This window comes from Gavialis gangeticus, unplaced genomic scaffold (genome assembly GCF_001723915.1).
Source record: "Gavialis gangeticus isolate Ggan-Ray unplaced genomic scaffold, GavGan_comp1, whole genome shotgun sequence".
NCBI lineage: Eukaryota > Metazoa > Chordata > Crocodylia > Gavialidae > Gavialis > Gavialis gangeticus.
This window is the reverse complement of record NW_017729001.1, coordinates 26,372,642-26,381,825: the sequence shown is the minus strand read 5'-3', so window position 1 is coordinate 26,381,825 and position 9,184 is coordinate 26,372,642. Positions and strand designations below refer to the sequence as shown.

The window sequence follows — 9,184 nt, the reverse complement described above, 5'->3', positions numbered from 1 at the left end:
GGTATCTGTGGCACACCCTGTATTCCCAGCTGGCTCAGCAGGGCACAGAGCATCCCTCCCCTGCTGGAGCAACTCCGAGAAGGGTTTGCTGGATTTGCATTCCCCTCCCACCACCACGGGAGGCAAGGGGGAGTCAGTGGGGGCCCTGCACAGGCAACTGGGACACCGGCAGGTAGCGCCCTACCTTGATTCACAAGAAGACCTGGCACCAACGTTCAACCCAGATCAAATATGTTTGATACTACATTGATCCAGGTCTATCTTAGACTGGGATCCACTATTTTTATAGCAGTCTGTGTGCCCCAAACTTCTGTTTTGTTATGGGTATTGACTGGTTTCTGACCACCTATACCAGAAAAAGTGTAATGGCTGCACCTGGTCCAGGAGAGAAGTGTGCTTTGTGCCAATTAAAATTGCAAGGAATTCAAGCAGGGAAACTGCTCAAGTTGCAGCAAGAGAGGTTTAGGTTAGATTGGGGCAGGCAATTATTTTGGGCAGAGGGTTGCTTACTGAGTTTTGGCAAGCCATTGATGAAGGGCCATGTGACAGGCAGCCAGGGGCAGATATATAATTTTCTAAATTTTTTTAGGGGTCCCTGGGCCGGATAGATTGGTCTGGCGGGCCACATCCGGCTCACGGGCCACATTTTGCCCACCCCTGGGTTAGATCCAGGGGTAAGCAACTCTCGACGCGGGTGCCAGAGCGCGGCACTCGAAGGCATTTTCCTTGGCATGTGCACTTCAGGGTGCATGGTTGGGAAGGGGCTAGAGCTGCGCTCTAAAAAGGACTGGGCCCATCGTTGCTTCTCCACCGTCCACCTGTGGCACCCCAACATCTTACAAGTTGAGGTTGCGATTGCTTTTGGCACTCTGCCCTAAAATGTTGTCAACCCCGGGTTAGATATTATGTTAAAAACTTTCTCAGGAGAAGGGTAGTAAAACACTGGAACAAGTTACCCAAAGAAGTGGCGGAAGCTCCATCCTTGGAGGTTTTTAATACCTGGCTAGACATAGTCTTGGCTGGGATGATCTAGTTGGGGCTGGTCCTGCTTTGAGCAGGGAGTTGGACTGAGGTCCCTTCCCACCCTCATTTTCTATGATCCTATGAATTAAGATGGTCTGATTATATGCAGAATTAGCATTCCTCTTTTAAGGATGATGGGGCATGTTCATAAACTAAAAAGAGGATGGGACCTTCTACATCTTGATTAAAGGGCTTCATCTCCAGTGGGGCATTGGTTGAGTGCTTACTCGGTGGAAAGAATTGGCAACAGAATCATTCTTTGTAGCTTCTGCATATTTGTCTCTGTTTTGAGTTCTGACCTAGCTTGATCCTGCTTAATTTTCGACCCTTATTTATTGTAACAAGGACTAATAACAAGGACTAATCTGTAGCCAACACAGAGCTGAACTCTTTCAGAGTTACCTGGGCCTTGCTGCTGTTAGATATGAACTCACTAGATGAAATGCTACTTTCTCTGTTCAACTCCAGTGACATCTTTGCATTTGGCTAACTTGCTCTTTGCAGGTGATTAGAAGAACTAATTGAAGTAAAAAAATCAGATGAAATGATAGATGAGCTGTAAGCGCTTGCCTAGTTAGTAATTTTATGGCAATCTTTGATTGAACGATCAGGGAGCAGATTTCTTGTTTTGCATCTTGAGAGTACTTGGGGTGTTAGTCGTGGCAGAGTGCCTACCCGTGTCTCGCTAGCTGGGATTTAGAATATTTTACTCCCGTTCTCCATGCAGGCCTGTCTTTTTAAAGGAAAGGCTGAAAATGGTTTTTGTCCTCAAAATTACCTTTTTATTTTTAAATTCTGAATGGCTCTTTCGGGAGCTGGTACCTTACATGCATCAGAGATGCTTTTGTGTTGAGGAGTTTTGGGCATGTTCGTTTAATTTGGAGACTTGCAGGGTTAAGGAGCTTGAGTGGGGGAGGTAATATAGGCTTGAATTTCTGGTGGTTTATGCTTTCAGAAATACTGGAAAATAAGGTCCAAACTGTGCTCATCTTTACTTAGGCGAGTGGTCTGTAGAAGGCAGTGACATTTCTGGTGAGAGGGAGGTGAGAATAGCTTTCTGGTGCACTCTCTCCTGCCTGATGTGCACTTGAATGATGAGGCATTAACATCTTGTCCTTGGGTTCTTTGACATCTTTTATTGGACCAACTGTATAGTTGGAAGAGACTTTAGGTGAGCTCTGGGGCACAAAGCACTCTTCTTCAGGTCTGGGGAAGAAGCTAGTTTAGTCTAAGCCAGTGGGTCCCAACCTTTTTGTCTGCGGACTGAATGGGTGGCGCCACATCCCTCTGCAGGCCAGATCTGGCTGGTGGGCCCAATCTGGCATGCATGGTGCATGTGGTAGGAGGCTAATCCAGCATGAAGGTCAGGTGTGGCTGGCGGCCAGTCCAGCATGCAATGTGGGCACAGCCAAACCCAGCCACGTGGCAGGGGACTGCTACAGCCAGCATGCAGGAAGGGCACAGCTACAACCTGATCCAGACACATACCAGGGGCCCAGCACCAGGGCAATGCTTGGCCCCGGCCTGGGCCAGTCTGGCCACACAGCTACAGTTCAGCCCAGATCCATCCCTGTTGCAATGGTCTGGGCCTGATCTGGCCATGCAGCATGTGGGAATTTTGCAGCAGGGGAGCGATGGCGGTGTTAATGTTTTCCAACCTGTGGGAGCCTCGTGGGCCAGATGCTGTGTTGAGCATCCCTGGCCTAAGCGAAGGAATAGCTCAAACAATGTCTTGTGTTGAACTCCATATGTACAGTTACATAAAAGAAGGGAGCAGGGCTGTGAACTCAGAGCAAAGAGAAGTTATCAGAAGAAGCTTCAAAACCAGACTAGTGCAGCTGAAAAGCTTATTTAGGGAAGAGCCATTTTGGTAATTATGTCGTTACAAAATGATGCAAGTAGATAACAGAAAAAAACCTAATGATGTAAGCCAGCCACCTTGTTCTGAAATGGGCCGACTTACAGATAATCTAGGTTGATCTAGTAGCCTCGGTGAGGGTTGTATAAAATGATACGAGGGATAATAAAAGCTAGCAACTCCTCCTAGCAGAACTTCCAAGCCTAAACTGAGCCTGGTTGCAATCTCTGAAGAGTTTGGTCTTTCATTTTGCTTTGTTCACTTGTTTGTGCTTTGCATAGTCGTGTTTGTGGGGAGGTTGCTTTAAGCAGAAGTGCAGGATGGCAGGACCAAGAAGGACATGGGGGGCCTTGTGGTTAGACTGGCGATCTAAGACTTCAGAGACCTTGATTTAGTTTCCTGCTCTGTCAGGGGCTTCCTTTGTCATCTTAGGGATAGTAGTTATCTTTTCTATCTTCATTCTGCAAAATGGGGTAATAGGCATGCTCTACCTCATTGGGGCGTTGTGAGGATAACCCCTGTGCTATTCTGATTATAAGCCTCCCTCTTTTTTTCTCTCTCCAAAAGAACCATAAAAATTAGATTCCTTGTACATGGGGTCAGCTTGTAATCTGGCCCCCTACAGTCTTGAATCTTAGTATTTTTGCACACGCAGTAAAAAGTACTAAGTCCGAAATCTTGTCTATGCAGTTTTTAGTATGCTTAGTGAATTTAACCCTTTGGGCTCTCTCCTTGACTATTGGTTTCTCTTGTGTAATTTTGTGAGGGCAACAGCAGTTCCAAGCTTTAATTGATTTATATTTTGGGGGGAGGGAAACATGCTTTCTCCCCTAAAATTGAACCTGAAAATATGGTTTTGGCTTCTTATAGAGTTTCATCAGAACTGCAAAATAGGTGTTTGACTGAGAGGAGCTCAGACACTATACCCATGGGGCTAAACATGGGGGAGAGACATTCTCAAACTTGGTGTGTTTATTTGTGCCAAAACCCACTATACAAGAACAGCTCATCAGTGTAATACAGGAACAGTATGAGATATATTAATACAGGTATAATATTATGTTAATACCGCAACGCTGATCTGTTCTTATACTGTGTTTGGCATGAAGAAATGGAGTGCTCTTCAGAAGCCTGCTTGTGCTTTTCAGTCAAATTCGGCAAAGTTGGAAGGTGTGGGCAGGTCAGAGAAGCAACAGATTAGAATCCAGATTTTTCAAAGAAATCTGAATTGTTTGGTGCTTTAAAAATCTGAATGCTGTTTTGGAACTGAATATAGTTCTGGATCTGGCAACACTCGCCACGTCTGCAGATGATTGAACCAACCCTTGTGTGAAATTTTGGAGAGGCGGGAGCACCGACTGGATTTTGGCACTCCACCCAGCTCTTCGTTTGAGTTTGACTTCTCACTGCTTCTCACGTTGGGGCCAGTTAAAATAACCCTGGCCCTGTGCTGTTTCCTGAGCCAGTGATGCTTGAGCTGGCAGTTTGTCAAGTCTGATTCTTCACAATAATCCTTCTAGTATGCAGAAATGAAAAAGCTTTGTTGACCGCCAAATTACTTTATATCTCGCATAAAAACAAGTCACTACGAACACGCCTGATATTTGGTGGTTAGTGACTCATGAACTGGAAAGATACCACCAGATTATTGGAGTAATGAGATATTAATTGATTTAAGGACGTTACTGTAGTGTAACGTCTGACCCCTATTCAGATCAGAAACCTCGGCTGTAGAAATGCAGAAGCTTGCCCACGTCGGCAGTGCCCGGGGTTTTTGCCTGGGCGATACTTGAGATCTTGCTTTGCTTGCAAGCCCCAGTGTTATATGTTGTTCCAGGGAGGCTCATGGCTATACTTGCAAATGCAGGCACAGCGGGGCTGTGACCTTGGGTTTGGGATCCAGTGGCACGGCCCTTGCTGCCAACCTCGTGGTGCTGTACCGTTGTTGACTCTGCAGAAATAACTGTAGTCTGCTGCTTCCACGTTCAGGGAAGAGATGTAGCGGGACTGATTTGCTGTCACCGAGAAAAGTGACAGCGCAGGGGGCCGGTGTTTTAAAGCCTTTCAAAAAGAGCGAGAGGAAGGATGATTTCCATGACAACAATTCAATTAGAGGGAGAAATGAAGCCTCTCTGAGGGGAAACCAAAAACGAAGGTGTCACTAAAATGAACCTACAATGAGGGGTGGGGGGGAGGGAAGAGAGTGACTAAGTGGAATCAGAAACATTAAACACAAAAGCTTGATTATTACATATGAATCAGCCATTTCAAAGGGAGAGGAATGATCAGAAAAGCAGTTTGAAGCAAGCACATGATGAGGCGGAAGGATCCCATGCGGAGACAGAGAGGCCGACTGTTGTTTGCAATGCCTTTCATAATGCTTTGCCTTGGGGGGGGCTAACAATGAGGTTTATTCTGCATGTTCTGTTTTAAATTGCACAGCTTCAGTCTGTCAGTCAGCACTTTATTGTGGTGGCTCCATGCGCATAGGTGAAAATATCTTCTTTGTGCCGGAGAGATTTGCGAGACTCTCTGCCTATCTTACTTTCCAGGACTGTTGTATTTTTTTTTTTTTTCTTTTTCGTGCTCTTTCTTTCTCTGCTGCCTGAGACACCCTTGCATGCCTATTTTCTTCCCAGTTAGTTTTGCAGCTCTCCTTCGAAGCCTGTAGTTGCATTTGTTGTCTCCGAAAGGCCAGCGATCTCTCTAAGTCTCTCGCATTCTCTGTTAGCTGCTGTTTCTCTGCTTACCTGCCCCTTTGCCCATGAGTGTTATCTTCACTTTTCTTCCCTTTCCTTAATCCCAATTGTTTTGATGCTGGCTAGAAATGGCCTCGTGCCTGATAAAATTACATTTGGATCCAGATTCTTAAACGCCCTCAAATCTGGCAGGTTTAGTTATCAGTTATCACTGCAATTGGACACCTTTGGCCCCCTCGGTGGGGCTCGAGAGGTCCATCCTGAGTTGCTGGAAGTGACAGAGAAATGTGGCAAAGCTACTTGGATGCAGTTAAAATGGTGGTTTTCAAACTGTGGTCCGTGGACCCCGTGATGTCTAAGAGGTCAGCCAAAGATGAGTGTGATCAATCAAAACTATGTGAATACCTGCACTTACGATTCAAAGGGGTCCGCGCCTCCATGCAAAATTTTGTAGGGGTCTGCAAATGAAAAAAGGTTAAATTCCCAAGTTAAAACACTTAAAGGAAAAAAAAAAAAAAGGTTCAGCCTTTTGAATTCCATGCTGCACAAATGGACTAGAAATATACTTGGAAACATTTTCTGATGAGATTCAGAAAGGGACGTCAGCTCAAAAGGTGCTTGCCAATAAAAGACATGGCCAGTAAAAGCAGGAAGGCTCACAGCAGGGAATAAATAACTTGCTCCATAAAAGAGTTGGGGTTAGCTGTAGGTCTTTGTAACGCAGCGTTTTCACACTGGCATTTCTGCTTACAAGATTAAAAGATGAAGAAATTGCGTTTGGGACAGGCTGCATGAAGCAGGGCAGTAACTTCTGCTTGGAAGGAGCTTGATGGGAGTGTGCTGCAGCGAAGTACCTGCGACTAGTGAATCTGGCCTCATGCACAGGACGTAAATGTAGAGAACGGCACCCCTGCTGAACCTGGAGCCTTCTGCAGCTTTGGAGGAGGTGACAGCATGGCCTAAAGTAAAGACTGGGATTAAGGTTTGCATGCTGTTGGTGGGGCCAGTGGCACCACTGATTACTAATGCTGCTTGAGAGACTCCAGTCCTTTGGGCTGGGCCTGTCCATGCTGGGTGTCTGCCTCGGGCTGAACGGTTCCAGAAAGTTTTGGTCAAACTAGTTAGGCTATTTCAGAGAGTGAATGCCTGTTACCCACGATAAGGGAGCCTGGGGACCTTTGCTTCCAAAACACCTAGTGCCCCTGCATGGTGGAGCGGGGGCCTGAAACTTGGCTTAGAGGGTGGCTTTTGTGATAGGGATGTGTCACGTCTCAGCTTTGTGAAAATCTGCCCAAATTTGGCCTTGTTAGAGACCTCTGACCAGTTGCATTTGTGACCTGCTCTTCAAGGCTTGCAGGGAGTGGGAGATGCGTGAGAGCTGCATCAGTCCTAATCGGGTCTAGCTGTGCCCAGTTGCCACACTGGCTGAATGCAGCTGGACTTGCCTTAGGACTGCCGGCTGCTTGTCCCTTCACAAGCCTTTTGCCTCTGGCTCTCCACCCCCACCTTGGACCTCCTGGCTTCTCGCTCCTCGTCTGACTGCGCTTTCTGGCTCCGGACACTCGGCTTTCTTTCCCGCTGCCTACGGCTTTGCTCTCCGGGTTTGTGATGCAGCCCTAACCATTAGGATAGACTGCCTTCCTGTGCGGCACGCTGCTTGGCGATGCTCAGCAGGTGGGGAGGAGGAAGCTGCCTGAGTCAAAGGCAGAGGAGATGAGAACTGCAGGCTAATGGATGGGAAGAGTCGGCCAGGAGCTGCTCTGGGGGGCTGAATTGGGGCTCTGCTTAGACAGAGGCTGTGGTCTCCAAGATCCCTGCTTTGTTCCCTGGGGAAGTTGGGAGACAGGGATTGAATGAGGCAGGGTCCCCATATAGTGAAGGCAGTATGAAGCTGTGTCTCTGCACCAGCGTGCCTGCATGCTGCTGGGTGGGGTTTCCTAAGTAGCTGCTGCTTGCACGCCCCTCATTTTCTGGATGCCTAGAGAGCACTATGTAATATTATATAGTCTGAAAAGGAAGCTCTGAGTCTCTATTAGGTGCCCCCCATCTGTCTCTAGCCGCTCTGCCTCATCCCCGTTTCAGTTTGCATTTGTGAAACGGGGATGAGACTGTAACCTGTGTTGCAAGGAAAAATTAATTGCTGTTAGTGAAGCAATCAAACTATGGTGAAGGACAGCTGTAGACAAGCAAATGCAGACATGAACTAAGCACAAGGCTTGAATAGTGCCTGATGAACAAAGCATGGGGCCACCCACTGAGGACCAAATGGAATAGGTTTCTATCAGGTGAGCACCATCTATCTTACACATTGGATGAAGCAGGGTCCCTTTGGGGACTCCCCCCCCAGTATATATAGGTAACGAGAACATCATAATGCATGTACACAGGAAGAATAAAGCTAGGTGGCTCAGGCAATCTTCATTCGGGCATTGTCTAACTTTCAGGTGCTTGACTTTGCAGCCGTATTATTCTTTTAGTGTGGCTATTCTGCGTGTCAAACCGACGGATTTGATTTCAGCAAACCAAGGCCACGCTGCTCCTCCTGCAGTGGTGTGGCGGACTTCTCTTACGATCAGCCGCTTGCTTTTCAGTACATGTGCATACCGTTGCCTATACCATTGCCATTACCATTTGCACATTGGCATAATACAGCTGCATCTGCAGTGTGTGCCAGCATGAAAGCCTGGCACACAGCATTTGCCACGCCACCCCTCCCGGATTTCTCTGTACGTGAAGGGTTTCACAGGTCCCCGAGACTGTCGACAAACCCATATAACATAATCTGACTCTGGTAGTATGTTGCCGAGTTACAGATGGGCAGTAAAACTAAGTGCTCATCTGGATGGGCTGTGCAGAGGAAGTCATTGTGCAAGAAATCAACAAAATTTTTTTGCCTATTTATAATTAAACATTTGGCAGGGAGTAAAATTGAGTGTCTTGTGTCTGAAAAGGTCTTTGACAGGCCAGAGAGGAAGAAAAGCAAGGCTGTGCCTGCCATTGTCCGCTGCTGTTCCCCTGCTTTACCTGTGGCAGGTTATGGTGCTGTATCTTGGAGTTGTGTGATGGCTGATTGTGTAGTTTTAGTGATGGGATGGCTTGTATAGGGCTGATTCTCCTCGGGCAGGGAGCTGGACTAGAGGACCTCCAAAGGTCTCTTCCAACCTCACTTTTCTGTGTGTCTATATCACTAAGCATGAGCCACTTGTACTAGCTGAAGCCCTGTTGGCCAATAAGACCAAATTAGCCAATGTGCCATGTTGCTTTTTCTGGTGGATGATCTCATTTTCATTTATTGAAGGCTATTAATCCTTTTGTTGCACTGGTTTCGTTTCTGTTGCACTGTTTTTGTTTTTAATCACAAAACAAAGGAGCGCACAAACCCTTGGCAGTAATCGGATACAAAATGTTGAACTGATTGCTGAGACTCGCAACATGCAATTTGTCCAAGCTGTTCCAAGTGGAGTCATTACTATTTGTGAGTTTTAAAAGAGCACATGCAAAACCCTCACAATTGAACACCATTCTTGCACTGCAGGGGATTATGACAGTGTTTCAGCAGTAGCAATATATTTCTTTATACCAAAAAAAAAAAAAAAAAAAAAAA

At 46.6% G+C, this 9,184-nt stretch overlaps 1 long non-coding RNA gene across 1 annotated transcript in view; it reads left to right on the top strand.

The window, feature by feature from the left end:
• LOC109290661 overlaps nt 1-6,039 on the top strand; it is a 6,612-nt gene extending 573 nt beyond the window's left edge. The window contains exon 2 of the long non-coding RNA XR_002095650.1: nt 5,943-6,039. This is a non-coding gene — a long non-coding RNA (uncharacterized LOC109290661). The remainder of the gene's footprint in view (nt 1-5,942) is intronic.
• The last annotated feature ends 3,145 nt before the right edge of the window (nt 6,040-9,184 follow it).